This window comes from Enhydra lutris, unplaced genomic scaffold, assembly GCF_002288905.1.
Source record: "Enhydra lutris kenyoni isolate GAN:26980312 unplaced genomic scaffold, ASM228890v2 scaffoldscaffold22, whole genome shotgun sequence".
Taxonomy (NCBI): domain Eukaryota; kingdom Metazoa; phylum Chordata; class Mammalia; order Carnivora; family Mustelidae; genus Enhydra; species Enhydra lutris.
Genome location: NW_019154106.1, coordinates 22,652,634 through 22,669,314, shown reverse-complemented (window position 1 = coordinate 22,669,314; position 16,681 = coordinate 22,652,634). Strand labels below are relative to the sequence as shown.

Below are 16,681 nucleotides of genomic sequence, written 5' to 3'. Positions count from 1 at the left end.
AAATGATCAAACAATAAAGAATCAAAAGTTCTGGAAAACAAAACAGTACAAATAAACAAAATCATGGCTTAAAACACAAATGAAAAAACAGCCAGCCCTGTGCTGTAGCAGTTCATTTTGACATAACCTAGATGTCATCACCAGCCTGGTATGAAATAATGCTGTGTGGTTCTTAGAGATGCCCAACTGTAAATTGATCATCTATTTCAAAGGCCTTACAACTAAAGTTCCTCACACTTCCCTCTCCTAAGATTTCAGGATAGCACGGAGTCTATACCATCTTGGCAAGGTCGGGCAAACCCAGTCCTAAGCCTTTGACCTCCTGCCTGCTCTTCCCAATCTTAAACCTCCCTCATAAATGAATCTGATGGTGAAACCAAACTCATCTTCATAATGAAATCTCAATCTAAAGTAGGAAGGCTGGGCCTGAGAACTAAACATTTATTCCAAGTTGTTCAGGGAACGGAGGTTAACATCACTCGGATGACTGGAGGTCTGTGTGCAACTTGTCCAGGTTGTTTTGCTAAAGACAGAAGATTTCAGAACTAGATGGGAATTTGTGTTTCTAATGACTCATTGTCATTCTAAAAGGAGTCAAGATAAGCCCAGTGAGCAATATGGCATTGTACTAAGTTTAAGAAGCTAAATTAGCATGGCATGCAACTTTCCATAATCAAGAGAGTACAATGGCAACAATTTACTAAAATACCTTTGCCATAAAATTAATCTTCTTTATAAAATTTAATTGGATAGAGGGAGATCAATATAACAAGGTATTAAATTACTTGGACGTGTTCTATTCATTCACTCCTTTCAGTTGCATTCAATCATTTGCCCTATCTCCTCTCTAACTTGTAGGTGACTGATGCTCTTGAGACCATGTACTTCCCAAGTGGGGGTTATTTAAGATGTCAAGTTGTGCCTCATTATTTCGTAGACTGCTGATTCATGGTTTCCTTCTGTCATGCCTGGATACTTAACCCACCTCATCTAAAACTTCAGTAAGCAGAGGAGCCTCAAATATGATCATGGCTTTCTTTCTCTTTGCCGTGTTGTGGCACCCTAGAGCCTAGGTTTCCTACTTCTGTTTGTCTACCTAGGTATTTATTCACACCTTTAAAAAAATTATTGAGCTCTTCCCTATGAATCAAGTATCATGTAAGGAATTAAGGATACAGAATTGGTTCATAGAAGGTCATTGCCTCAGAGATTTTACCATCTTGTGAAGGAGATGGGCATATAAGCCCTTGTTTAGAGTACACTATGGAAAGATGATCTATGATGGAGTCATATAAGGAGTACTTTGAGAGCACAGGACATGGTAGGGGCCAGTGGGATAAATAGAGGAAGTGAAGCTGAAAAAAAGTACAGAACCCTAATAATGTGTTTGGAACATGAGCTAAATCATGTCCTATCCTCCTTATTCTCAATTACACTTTCTCATTTACTTACAGACTTCAAATTTTCTTGACAGTTATTATTTTGGGGGCCCTTTTCTGGATATTACCTTACTATACATGTCCTGCTTTTTGTAATCCTCCTGTCTTACTGCTCTTCATTAATGGCAAGGATATCACTTTCCGTGACTGTTTTTTCTTCTTTGTTCACTGGTTTGCCAATATATAGACCTAACCCACATTTAGCACAAACCTGACTTAATTTTAATTCCCCAGTGCTAGAATGGCAGATATATTTAAAATATATATCCTGACAAAAATGAGCTTGAGCTCTACTACCTCTCTCTCTGTTTTAAACACAGCTGGCATTCTATTAATAAATGTTAGGCATTATTTTAGTTACTTTCCTGAGCATAGACATTGACACATCTTGTGTTCACATTTGGTGCTGAAGTAGTCTGCATTCTCATAATGCAAAAATTCTGGAGAAAAAAAGTCTAATTTTTTTGCTACATTCTTATTTTAATACACGACTGCATTTTTTAACACTTAAAACCTATTTGCTAGTCTACCATGAATAATTTTTAAAATGAAAGTATCAGAACATTACCTAAATCCAGAATCACCACCCAAGTCATATTAAATTGAAATTTCACCAAAAGTTGGCTAATGTGTGTGTGTGTGTGTTAATATTCGCATCACCCTCTTACACTAATGACATTATGTTATAAAACCAAAACAATAAATTAATGATGAGCCATATCCTTCAGATTAAAGATAGATAAAAGTTCCTCATTCCCAAGCACTATATTTATTTTTAAGGTGATATCTGATATAGGTTTTACACAACAAGAAATTTGAAACACACCTGCAGTAGCCTCCATAGACTAAACTTTGTTTAGTTGCTCCAAGTGAGTACTTATATCCGAGGACTTGAGTTGGAATTTTAGAGAATAGGTTACATTTTTCACCTAAAATATTAATATATATACAATCTCCTTTGCTGGTGAGAGAGTAATAAATTTGATACCATCTAGTTCCATAATAATGCTAACCAAGAAAATACAAAACTTTAGTGTGGTGCAGTAAGAAATGTTTATTTTTGCTTGCCATCTGTGGGTTATCTGGGCAGTTCTGAAAATAATCTGGCTCTTTGATGCAACTGCAAGTCAAAGAAGCAGTTCCGCTAAGCTGGGCTGGACTCCCTTACATATAAATTTGATATTGGCTGACTCTAGGCTGGTCTTCAATGAATTCAGGGGAAAACTGAGTCTACCTGGCCTCTCATTCTCCATCAGGCAAGCTCAAGCTTATTATCATGGTGGAGACAAGATTTTACGGGAGGACACAGGCAAGCAGGGCTGCTTGAAGACTAATTTCAGAACAAATACATTATCATTTCTTCCACATTCTATTGGCCTTAGCAAGTTACAAAATAAACTATTTCAGTAAATGGGATAGTAGAGCCTACTTCTTGATGGGAGGAGGTTCAGAATCACATTGCAAGGAAATTGTGGAGAATTGGGACCTTTTTCAAAAAGAAAAACTACCATAAACATGGATGTTTACTTCTGATGAAAACAAATTAAAAAAAAATAAATGATTATGTGAGACTAATTAAACAAAAATGGGCTTAATTTTTTTATTGTTTATAATTACTGATAAATTGACATATTTTCTCTGAATATAATCAAATAGTTGATATAAAACAAAATATTTTATGTGAAAATGTCATCTCGCAATTGTTCCTGTTATTTAATAAAAGACAAATGATCAAGTGATCAATAATATAAAACTGATTAATCTCATTGATGGCATCCACTCTAGAATATCATGCAGTTTTATAGAGCAACATAGAAAACAAGGGGAGAAAAGTAAAAAGTAACATTCTCAATTAAATATAGAATATCATATGATAATACAGAAAATATATCATAGTTCCCTATAATAATTATTAAAGTGCACTTAATAATAACTCAACCTTTTTTTACTATCTTGCCAAAACTCTGTCTGTACCTTATTTTCTTTTTAAGCATTTATATTTATTTTTATATAAAAATGATAAAATATGGAATTCCTAATGACTTACTATTAAGAATACATAGCAGAGTATATAATTTTTATGAATATAATTAACAAAAAAACAAACCTATGCATGGAAAAAAACTTATGTATAATAATTATGCAAAAACATTTAATTTTTATGTATTCAAATGATCTGTTTTGATTTTTTTCCATAAATATGTAAAGTAATTGCTCCCTAATCACATGCTGCCTTTACATAAAATTCCAGCATATGTATATTTCTATGATACCCACACAAGGAAAAGAATTTAAGGGCACAAACTTGGAAACCATATTGTGCTGTGAAAATGTTTTGAAATTAGGAAAGTTGACATAAGGACAGGATCCAAGAAAAGCTACTGGCATTTGATCACTGGAAATTATGGAAAAAAGGAAGTAATGATGAATTAGGTCTGACAGTGGTGCCAAGGGAAAGGAATGCTATACCAACCATATGTAAGAATCTCCAGATGTTTGGATCAGGGTGATTTACCAGACAACTATAACTTCTCAAGATTATCTAATTCCTCTGCCTGGTTCATATTCAACCAACCACATAGCTGAGGTAGACTTGTTTACAAAAAAGGTTTCCCTGTTTCCCTGAGTGACTGGACTATCAAATAAATGTTTGATGGTTTGTTTCTGCTTTGGTAATCCTTAAAGTGATAACATTGGTATTAAGTTATAAATTTTTCTCTGGTGAGTTTTAATATACACAGATACTATAATTATTCATTGTGAATTTTTAAATTGTCATGTTTTCCTGAAGCCTCAACATTCACAAGATGACTGTAAGCAACTGACCCAGGTTATCATGTATACCAGTGCAATAAGGCTGGTGCCTGCCACAAGCTCCTCTTCTTGCCCTCCCCTGACTGTGACCTACTGACATTCAAATGCATCAGTAAAATTCCTCAAGTCTTCTGCTTGAGTACTCCACCTCAACTTCCAGTGAAGGCACTTGCCCCCAGGCTCTCTCTCTCTCCCTCTTCTCTACACCTGCTAGGATAATCCTACCCCTTGAAGCTCCCCCCACATATCCCTCTGAGTGGTGTGCTGTGCTGCCCTCTCCTAGGACCTGAGGGTGTCATCTATCTCATTTTCATGTACCTCTTTATGGTGTTATTCCATGTCTACCCTGGACTGACCATCAAAACCCCCTAATTTAGGGCTGCCTGGGCAACTCAGTCAGTTAAGAACCCAGCTCTTGATTTCAGCTCAGGACATGATCTCAGGGTTGTGCAATCAAGCCCTGCATTGGCTCTGCACTCAATAGAAAGTCTGCTTGAGATTCTCTCTCTCCCCTCTGTCTACCCCTCCCCTGTTCTCTCCCCCCACCCTCAGATAAACAAATAAATCTTTAGGGGAAAAAAAAAAAACACCTACTTTAAAATAATATATTTCTACAACAGAAATAAAGTCTGCAGAATCTGGCTGTTAGGCTTGCAGTCCTGTGAAAACAGAATACTTAGATCAGTAACAACAGTTTTGGGGTGTAACAGAACATCTATAACACCATTTCATAAGCAGAGGTCAGAGTCATATGGTTATTACTGGAAATGATATTGGTAGATTCATAAAAATAAATGAATCTGTGATGTCTAAGTGTGCATGGCTAGCTTTAAGTGTTAACACTGTGATGGATAATTTTATGTATTAACTTGGCTAGGTAGACCATGGTACCCAAATGCGTGGTCAAACACCATTCTATAGGTGTCAAATACCAGAGGTCATTGTGAAGGTATATTTTGATGAGATTATTATTTAAATAAATAGACTCATTCAGATTATCCTCCATAATGCGAAGAGACCTTATCCAATCAGTTGAAAGCCTTAAGAGAAAAAAAAAAATGAGGTCCCTCAAGGAGGAGAGGGGCAATTTTGCATCCAGACTATCTTCAGACACAGTCTGTAACATCAGCTATTTCCTGGGTCTCCAGGGTTCAGACTTGCCAGCCCCCACAATTTTAGGGGCCAATGGCTTAAAATCTTTCTCAGCCTCTCTCTTTCTCCTTCTCTGTCTCTCCCCGTCTCCCTCTCTCTAGATACATGATAGGTAGGTAGGTAGATAGATCAATAGATACATAGATAGATATAGACTCTCTCTCTCTCTCTCTCTCTCTCTCTCTCTCACACACACACACACACACACACCCTTACTTGTTCTGTTTCTCTGGAAAACTTAAAACATCATTTTCTGTTCTGATATATTTTGAGCTATTTAACAATCTATTTCTTATGGTAGCCACAATATTGGAGGCTATCATATCAATCCATCTCTGTGGAAACTCAGGGGGACCATATTATCTTCTAGCCTCCTTTGCAGTTCTGTTGAACCTATGTGACCGAATACTGTCCAGTGGAATATCAGCAGAAGCAAGGTAAGCCTCTTTCAGGCTTAGTCCTTAAAAGCATCTTATTGAATCTCCAACCCACTCTTCCTCTTACAAAGCAACCCTGAAAGCCATGTATCCCAGATGACAGAAAAACAAATAAGAAAAGCTCTCTGATCACATGAGACTCATTTAGGCAAGAAATGAGCTTTTATTATATGCAGTAATTGAGGTATGGGGGTTTATTTCTTGCTGTAGCATAGCATAGTATTGTTATTTATGCCATGCATGAGGTGAGCTGCTTTCAGCAGTGTGTACTAGCAAAACCAGAATCTGATTGGTCTCAACAATAAGGAAATACATTATCTCATATAATAGGAAGAGCATTAGTTGGATATGTTTCACGATTGGTTGAATACATCAATGATTTACTTACCAAAGGCTATCTTTTAAAAAATATCTCTATTCTATGTTCCTTAGTCTTTCAGATTTGCCTTCATGCTGGTTCCCCTCATATTCATATGGCTGTGGTAGATAGACTTCACAACCAGGTCCACTACTTCCCCAGAATTCCTCAGCAGTCTTTCCTGATGTCCCATCGGACAGAGCTGAGTTACACACACTTACACCCTGAACCATCAATGCCAAGAGAATTAGGAACATGATCATTATTCTAAATAAATGAAGATTTCCCTTCCTGGATTAAAGTTAAGGTATATGTCTCCAGAATCATGTGAAAAAGAAGTGCTCATCGGAAGCAAATCAAAGCTCTGTCAATAGCATGAACCAAATTTCAAGGTCACTGGGACACTAAGATTTGATATTATGCTATGGACCTATGAAGGGGTCATTACCTAAGCTATCTAAGATTCAAGCTACAAAGAGGTCACTACCTAAGCTGAAAAATCCTGGCCAAACCCATCACCATTCCTTCAGGGAGAAGCATATATAAATAGTGCCAGATTTACATTAATATATTAGAGGAGACAGGGCAGAACCTGCATGTCCTAAGACTTGAACCATACCTTAACTCTTAAAAAGTTTGCTTTTTCTACTATCAGAAGTTGTCAGTGATTCCTCCAGTAGTAAATAGTGGGGACAAAGCTAGTTCTTTCATGAAATTCTCATAAGGAAAAATAAAAAATAATAGGGTGATCTGTAAAATGCCTGACTGGGACTTCAATATCAAAATGCATCAATTTCAGCATCAAACAAGAAAAAATACATTTCATAATACATGACTATACCCCTTTACCACCCAAGAGAATAGCAAAAATGAGGGAGGGGGGGAAATTTGGAGAAAGAGATGGAAAAGTCAGAGAAAAATAAAGGAACAACATTATGACAAAATGTCATTATGCTTCAAAAAATTAATTAAGTCTTCTATTGCATGTCATCCAAGAGCCACATAATCTGTGCTCAAAAAGATAAACCCAATTTATAAAAATTAACCTAAAGGAAATCCAGCTTTTTTGTATATGTTTCTCAGAAGCATACATAAAATAATGCAATACATCAAGATTAGACAGTCATTGTAATTTTATTGTATTGATTAAACATTAAAACAGCAATAAAACATAACCTATACAGTTGTTGAGTATGTTCAAAATATCACTTTATAGAAGTGCAGAGAATGTTAGTGCCTATGGTCTTGACTTTATCTGGGTGACATTCTATGAAGGTGTGAAGTAGTAAATGTTCGCACGGGGAGTTGGGATTTCCAGTTTTAAAAATCTCTCAATTATTACCTTTGTGACCTTGGGTGATTCACTTAAACTTTCTTGGGTTCTGTTTATTTACCTAGAAAGTAACAGCAATGAATATATTGCTATAAACCTCCAAGAGTTGTGTTATTTAAATAAATATCACCACAAGGTTAGACAAAAGAGCTGATATGAATTATCACTGACATACTATACTGATCAAACATTTATAGTCTTAAAATAACTGCTTGTTCATTAAAATATTACACACCTTATTCAGCATTTGGCAGATCTAAAGACTTACTCCCTTATTACAATTCAGTTGCTAGTCATGGAGGACCAACTCCTGTACTCAAGTTAGTTAAGAAAGGGCTAATGTCATAGCTTCCATCCTTCCCCCTGCTTCATTGAGGTATGACTGACAAATAGAGATTACATATATTTAAGGTGTATGACATGTTTTGAAATACATGTACATTGTGAAACGATCACCACAATCAAACTAATAATACCCATCTCTTCACATATTTAACTTTTTTTGGTAAGAACACTTAAAATCTACTTTTTAGCAAATTTTGAATATATGACACAATATTAACTATAGTTACTGAGCTATACATTATTTCTCTTATCTATCCTGCATCACTGAAACTTTGTACCCTTTGACCAACATCTCTCCTTGACCCCAGTCCCTGGCAACCACCATTCTACTTTCTGCATCTATAAATTTATGTCTTTTATACATGTATTATAATAAAAATTAGATAAATGTGTGGGCTTGTTTCTGGGCTCTCTGTTCTATTCCATTGGTCTACATGTCTGTTTTTATGATAGAACCACACTGTCACTTTGCAGTATATCTTAAAGTCAGGCAGTGTGATGGTTTCAGCTTTGTTCTTGTTTAAGATAACTTTGACTATTCTGGATCTTTCGTGTTTCCACATGAATTTTGATTTTTTTTTCTATTTCCATGAAAAATACCACTGGAATTTTGATAGGGATTATTACACTGACTCTGTCACTCACTTTGGTATTGTGGACATTTTAACAATATTAATTATACTGATCCATCAATATAGAGTATCTTTCTATTTATTTGTGTCTTCTTCTACCTTTCATCGTTATTTTCTAGTTTTCAGTGTATAAATCTTTCACCTACCTCGTTAAATTTGATTCTAAGTATTCCACTCTTTTTCATGCTTATATCAGTAGGATTGTTGTGTTAATTTCATTTTTGGATGGTTCATTATTATTATCTAAAAATGCAACTAATTTTGTATGTTGGTTTTCTGTCCTGCAAATTTATTGAATTTATTATTTCTAACATTTTGGGGGGGTTGGGGGCGTCTATAAGGTTTTCTATATAAAGTCATGTCATCTGTAGATAGAGAAAACTTTACTTCTTCCTTTATGATTTGGATGCCTTCTATTTCTTTCTTCTTCCCTAACTGACTAGGATTTCCAGTGGTATGATGAGTAGAAATGGTGAGAGTAGGCATCCTTGTCTTGTTCCTGATCTTAAAGGAAAAACTTGCAACTATTCACCATTGATTATGATGATTTTAGTCGTGGGCTTGTGATATATAATCTATATTACATTGAGGTACATGCTGGCTCTACCTAATTTGTTGGGTGTTTTTAATCATGAAAGGATGCTTTATTTTGTCAATTGCTTTCTCTGCATCTGTTGGATGATTATATGATTTTCAACCTTCATTCTATTAATATGGTATATCACATTTAATAATTTGCCTATGCTGAACCATCCTTGCATCCCAGAGATAAATCCCACTGAACGTGGTGTATAATCCTTTTAATATGCTGCTGAATTGAATTGTCCATAGCAGTTTCTTATGATCCTTTTTATTTCTGTGTTCTCAGACATAAAAATCATAATGTCTCCTCTTTTATTTACAATTTTATTGAATCTTTTCTTTTCTTAATATCTAAAAGTTTGTTAATTTTCTTTTTAAAAAAACAAGTAAATTTTGCCAATCCTTTTTATTTGTTTTTCTCATCTCCATTTTATTGATTTCTGCTCTAAATTTTATTATTTTGTTCCTTTTGCCAATTTGGGGCTTAGTTTCTTTTTCTAGTTCCTTGAGGTGTAAAATCAGATTATTTGAGATAATACTTTTTTTTTCTTAATTTAGGCATTTATCACTTTTAAGGTTGTTTTTCTGTGTCCTGAAAGTTCTGGTGTGTTGTGTCTCCCCATTATTTTTTGTCTCAAGGTGGTTTTCTATATCTCTTTTGATTTATTCTTCAAGCTACCGGGTATTCATATTCATGTTGTTTGATATCTCTACATGTTTGTGAATTTTCCAATTTTCTTCCTGTTATTGATTTCTAGTTTGATACAACTGTGTTCTTGAATTGATTTCAACTTGACACTTGATATGATTTCAACCTCAATTTGTTAAGACTTGCTTCTATGTAAAAATCACTTTTATAATAGAGCTCCTTTCATTAAAATATATTCCAATCAAATCTTGCAAAGGAAAGCTCACTTAGTCCCAAGTCAACAATATAAAAGCAAGGATAAAGAACGGGTTCTCTGCTGGGATCGAGTTCAGGACATTTAGAAGGGTGAACGAAAGGTGAGCAAGGCTCCAGGAGTGCCATTGTGCTGTCTGCACCAAAACTTCCACATACTGCCCACCACCCCCAGGCTTGAAATGGTCATCTGGTAGATTGTATGCTGTCCACACTCGTTCTCTCAGAAACAGCCACATGGCCTTCAAATTGTTCTTTTCCTCCAGCATGAAGTGGTGATAAATCCCTACAGGAAGAGTTATCATGTCTCCTTTTTCCATGAAAATGTGGATCCACTTTTCATCTTTATTTCCCACATCAGAGTAGCCACTGCTGTCCAAGATGGGGCAGATTTCATTATCCAGGTGCTCCTCATAGAACATCTTAATCTTTTCTTCGTGATTTGGTTATCTTTGCATACAGTTATTATGTCTATTCAGGAGTAGGTCTCTCTCTTCAGGTTTTACTAATTCTGAATCATTCTCATATTTGTCAGCAATCAACATCTAGTAAAGTACCCCTACCTGGTGCAGCTGCTCCAGGCTTGTTTGGTGTGATGCGGCCACCTGGGGTCATGGATAGACTAATCTTCATACCTGCTCTGCACCATGGCCCAGCTGGGGCACCAGGAGGACCTGCCTGTTTGAATGTCCTGCCTGCTTGCCTGGCCCACTGACCCCACACCAGTAGCTATAGGAGGTGGTGGGGGAAGAGCACCTCTTATATACTTTTGGTGATGACTTATTTTTCCTTATACGATGACCTTCTTTGTCTCTTTATGACAGTTTTGATTTAAAATCTGTTTTGTATGATATAAATGTGGCCATTTCTGTTCTCTCTTGGTTTCCATCTTCATGGAATATACTTTTTCCATTCATTCACTTTCAGCCTATCTGTGTCCTTAAAGCTATAATGAATCTTCCATAGATAGTATATTGTTGGGGCTTGTTTTTCATCCCTTTAGCCTTTCTATATTTTTGATTAGCAAATTTAATTCTTTTACATTTGTGATAAAGTGAAAGTTTCTCTAGGAGTACTCATCACATACTAGGAAATCCCAATAAGGCTATCACTGGATTTCTTAGTAGAAATTTTACAGGCCTGGAGAGAGTAGGAAAATATATCCAGTATGCTGAAAGAAAGGGGAAAAAAAGAAAACTATACCTGGCAAAGCTGTCCTTCAAAAATGAAGAGAAAAAGATTTTCCCAGATAAACATATCCACAGGAAGTTTATCACCATGAGACCTATCTTATAAGAAAAGCTAAAGGGGGTTCCTCAAATTAAAATGAAAGACACTAATTAGCAATATGAAAACAAAAAAAAGTATAAAACTCACCATTAAGGTAAGTATACAGCCAAATTCTGAATACTCCAACACTCTAAATAATTGTAAATAATGTTTAACTCTACTTATGGCCGAGAACATTCTGAAGTCCTATTTCATTCATTATATATTAAACTCATCACCACATTCCTCCACCAAAGATGTTTATATGCTGCTTATCTGGGATTTTCAAGATCAGAGACAGCAGTTGTTTTATTCACTCCTGACATACATAGTGCCATACCTGACACATAAAACTAGACCTTAGCTAAAAAAAAAAAAAAAAAGAATAGTTATGGGTGCTATTTAACAGTCTATGTCGGTTCCACTCAGAGTGTGGCCCTCAGGCCAACAGCATTGACATTACTAGAATTTATTTTAAGATTAAGTTCACGAGTCCTCATAGACTCATAAAATCAGAATACACATAGTTTGGGACAATGCATATCTGTTTTAACAACCTCCAGGTGATTTGTACAGTAGTTAAAGTTTGAGAATCCCTGGTCTAGGTAAAATCTTTAAGAGGCAAGAATATATTTAGAACCTCTATTTTGAAAGTATAATGCCATTTAAAGGCAGACATTATTATAGTCAAATACATGGACAGATACAGTGGATAGTTAGCACATGTCACATAAAGATAAACTCCTCTGGATTTAGAGTCTACATCTCTTAATTTACTTTCATATTTTACAAAGTTAAGTGACCACTTTTGACACAGTGGTGATATTAATGAGTGTGCACTGGGTATACCACAATAAATTAGAAACTTAGCTTATATCTGAAAAAGATAGAATCCTTGCATTATCATAGTGAATTATGACACATAATACATGTACCATAAAAATTCAAATAAAATCACCATCTTGACAAGAAAAAATAACTCAGTAGTCAAGGAGTATGATGACAGCTTAGGAGTATTGCTAATATTGAGAAAGGCCTTTCGGAAGAAAGCATACTCTGAATTCTTAGAGTATGGGTGCTTTATTACAAAGAAAAATAAGCACTCACTGCACATAACCAACAGCTTAGTAAAAGTTCAATGAAAAATAAAAGCCACACATTTGGGAAGTCGTAAGGCAGAAACATTGACTAGAAGGGAAAATAGAGATTGAGGCACAGAGGAATATGAGAATAACAATTAAAAAAATAGGCTAGAGATAGAGAACAGATGGAGATATAGCCAGAGGTAGAAAAAAAAGAGCAAAAGGATCTTGGAGGCAGTTAGCAGAGGATATGTAAACTCCTAAAAATGAAGATGCTTGCTTGTATGGGGGCTTCAGAATTGCTTAGACACTCAATGAGCTGTATGTGAACACATTCACGTGCCTCCTACCCACCCATTCTCCCACTTGTAGCTACAGACAAAAAGGAGAAGGAAGAGAACAGTGTTTGGAACTCTATTCTAAAGGCATTTTTGTCCTGGTGTGTAGGAAGTATTGAAAATAATAAGGCTGTTTTTAAGATGCCATTCCTTGGCTTTCAATGGGAGAAGTATCACATTCACTATAAGATAACAATCTCCTCGGGAGAATTCAAAATCCTACCCAGGAGAGACATTATTGGAATTATCATCAAGTACCATGTTATTTTAAGAATTGCCTTTTCTTCCCAAATTTCAGAAGGAATAGCAAGTTTTCAGAGTTTTATTACTTTCATAAACATCACTACAAAACAGGTCATTGTTATTTTTTTTTTAATTAGAGTAATTCTTAGAATAACATCAAACCAAGCTAAAGCTACCTGAGGAGAGAGAAACTAATCAGTTTTCAGCTGCTATAACCACACTCTGTTGACTGACATCTTTACATGGACACATTTATGTGCATGTGAAGTTTAGAAAAAGCAGCTCACAGGCTGCACCAATTTTTAGTGCCAATCCACCAAGTAGCTACAATCATTGCTATTTTAATAACTGTATTCATTTCAAAGAAACCCGAGTAATGCAGCTTTCTGCAAAAGCCTTGAAACTGACTAAGCCCTTAGGGTATCAGCATTTCTCAAGGAAAGAGGTTCACAGTTTACCATGCTATTTATAAGCATATTGAAAGAGAAAGATTAAAAACAGCATTGTAAGTGTCTCCCTACATTTTATGCCTGCCAACTCTTTACTCATATTATAAAAAAGAAAAAAAAAAGAGTGTAAACTCAGAGGACATTATCTACTCATACCTTGATTAAACTAAGGCAGAAAAATCCAAAAGTTTCTGAGCTGCTCTGGAGAAATGCTGTGGAGAGTATCTGATGAAGCCAGTCATTCTGCAAAAGCCCTCACATTTGTGGAGCCTGTCATATGTTAAACTAGCTGACTACCTCCATGAAGTCTTCAGAGATCAATCCAGTTCTATACTGATTTCTTCCCTGCTCATAAACACTAGGTTATATTCTCAAGTAGCATATATAAATCTTGATATGGGTTGACGCTCGCCACCTAGACCATATAGTCTTGAAGAAGCTTTCCTTATGGCCCACCCAGGATGCAGTGTAGTATTTTATGCACAGAAGATGCTAAATATTTCAGTTTAAGACTGAGTCATCATGCTTAATGTATTTACCAAAGATTCCATATCTGTCACACAAGAATATTTGACTCAGCCAATATTGTAACCACATGTAATTTGTTTAGGAGCTGAGTACTTTTATAGTGGTTGCCAAGGATAATAAATCTAAGCAGAATTCAAAACTCATATTGTGTATTCATTATAAACTTTTCTAAAGTGAGAAAAAGTCCAAGATTTTTATACCCAACATTTCCAGAGAGAATTTTATTTTTTTATTTTTTTAAAGATTTTATTCATTTATTTGACAGACAGAGATCACAAGTAGGCAGAGAGGCAGGCAGAGAGAGAGGAGGAAGCAGGCTCCCTGCTGAGCAGAGAGCCTGATGTGGGGCTAGATCCCCAGGCGCCACCCAGACGCCCCAGAGAGAATTTTAGAGGGAAATTTTTTCAAGTTCGGGGAGGAATGAGAAAAACAAGACATTTATGAAACTGACATTCGTGGGGCGCCTGGGTGGCTGAGTGGGTTAAAGCCTCTGCCTTTGGCTCAGGTCATGATCCGGGGTCCTGGGATCGAGTCCCGCATCAGGCTCTCTGCTCCGCAGACAGCCTGCTTCCTCCTCTCTCTCTTCCTGCCTCTCTGCCTACTTGTGATCTCTGTCAAATGAATAAATTAAATCTTAAAAAAAAAAAAAAAAACCTGCCATTCACTATGCTATCCTTCATTAAGATTAAATGGGTCATGGGTGCATTGATGATGATTACCAAGCCCAAAATCCAGAAGTAATCTGCTGAGGCAATATTTGTAATTGGGATTATTCAAAAATCTGGAATAGTAGCCAAAGACATGAACTCTTTATACCTTACTCATTTAGGCTTAGAGGAGGTGACTATTTAGAATCCAAGATTTCAACCTCGCCAAAGAGAGTTTGGAAGAACAAAAAAATCTACTCTTCTGAAGAGGAAGTCTACCTTCCATCTTCAAGCTATAACTTGCAGCAAAATTACTGTGAACGTACTTGGCCAGTTGTATAGAAAATTTCAGTGTCTATGTTTCGGAGGATCCAGATTTTCTTGGGAAAATTCTAGAACTCCATTCAACAGCTGCTAATCTGTAGCACCCTGTGGTTCTTAAAAGGCATGAAGCACCTTATTGGTGACCACTTTTGAAAACAATGTCACACTCTGCATCCAGGCGCCAAGTGAAAATTCCTCCAGTGTGTAATGGTTTGAACACACTTCTTCCCAAATGTTTGGCATGTTTCTCAAAAGATTAAGTTTATCTCTCCAACATTCCCAAATAACTGCCTTCCTGCATATCCAAGATAATCACAAATTTAATTTTTCAGGCAGGGGAAAGATGATACAGTATTAAGGATTGGAAAAAGATCAAGACTGGGCACCAATCTGCTTGATTTCTAATCTCATCTGTGAAATAATCTTGAGAATAAATATCTTTAGCTCTTTGGTAGTCAGCTAAATAATTTCCATAATCTCACCCAGTCTTTATTCTGTAACATGAGGAGCTTGGAAATTATTCTTTTTTGACCATTATATGATAGCAATATATTGTCAATAAATATCTAAAATAGTCTCCATTTCTTTCATCTGTATAATGTGCTGGTTTTTTCCAGACAGATATAAAACTAAGGAACTTACAGATCCTGTATTAATTAGGGTTCCTCTGGTCAAAATTAATAAAATATGAATTGAATTCATTTAAAAACAATAAAATGGATTTTTTAAAAAGATTTTATTTATTTATTTGACAGACAGAGATCACAAGTAGGCAGAGAGGCAGGCAGAGAAGGAGAGAGGGGAGGAAGCAGGCTCCCTGCTGAGCAGAGAGCCCAATGTGGGGCTCGATCCCAGGACCCCGGGATCATGACCTGAGCCGAAGGCAGAGGCTTTAACCCACTCAGCCACCCAGGAGCCCCAAAACAGATTTTTTGTAAGTATTAAATAAAATCTGGAATATCATATAGGCCCATCCTGGCACACTCAAGGAAATATGGTCTATTAATCAAACTTAATTATTGATTAAAAAGTAACTAAAATCTTTACCAAAGCCTCTCAAACAAATTCAAAGAGATGAATTTTGTAACTCACAATATTTCTTTAAATTCCCCTCTTCTCTAATTCTCAACAACTCCCATATACTGTCGCCAGCCTCCTGCCCCTCTTTTAACCCCCACTGAGTCCACTCCTAATCAAACAGTAAGCCCCCTACCACCATGCAGATCATCCCCATTTCTCCCCTCCTACCCTTTTCAAAATTCTATAGTCTTGACTATTTTTAATGCCCCCCTTCAAAAGTAAAGCTCAGCTCACCTTTTCCTAATGTCAGGTCTCTCTACCAATCCACTCAGAATCAGTAATAAAGTCAGGATACTTAAGTGGAAAACTTGGACTCAACTTTAGAAAGTGAAGAAAAAGAGGGGAAAGGAGAGGGCCTATCTCAATGAGGATATTAAAAATGGAAAAATTTGAAAAGTTTTATAATTTTACATATTCTTTTATTTTCTACATTTTAACATTCATGGGAAGAGGGACAGTGGACCCTGACCAATCTGTATGAAGCATATAACTGGGTCTCTAGAATTCACTAGAAATTGTAGTAGGGATATTTTCAAGGGTATCTTTTTTCAATCTCTGCTATTTCTCTTGGTACGTGTTTGTGTCTCTTGATTTAGAAACTGTTTTTCACTGCATTTTCGTCTTTATATGGGGAAAGCCCATTCCCAGTGAGCTTTCCATTTAATGTTACGTATTCAGCTACCCAGAGAGTAAATAATCTCTTTGTCATTGGAGGGGAATCTGATTCA

General features: G+C 36.1%; 1 pseudogene; it reads right to left on the bottom strand.

Moving 5' to 3' along the window:
* Positions 1-10,007: 10,007 nt before the first annotated feature.
* LOC111149920 lies at positions 10,008-10,642 on the bottom strand (annotated as a pseudogene).
* Between the last annotated feature and the right edge of the window lie 6,039 nt (positions 10,643-16,681).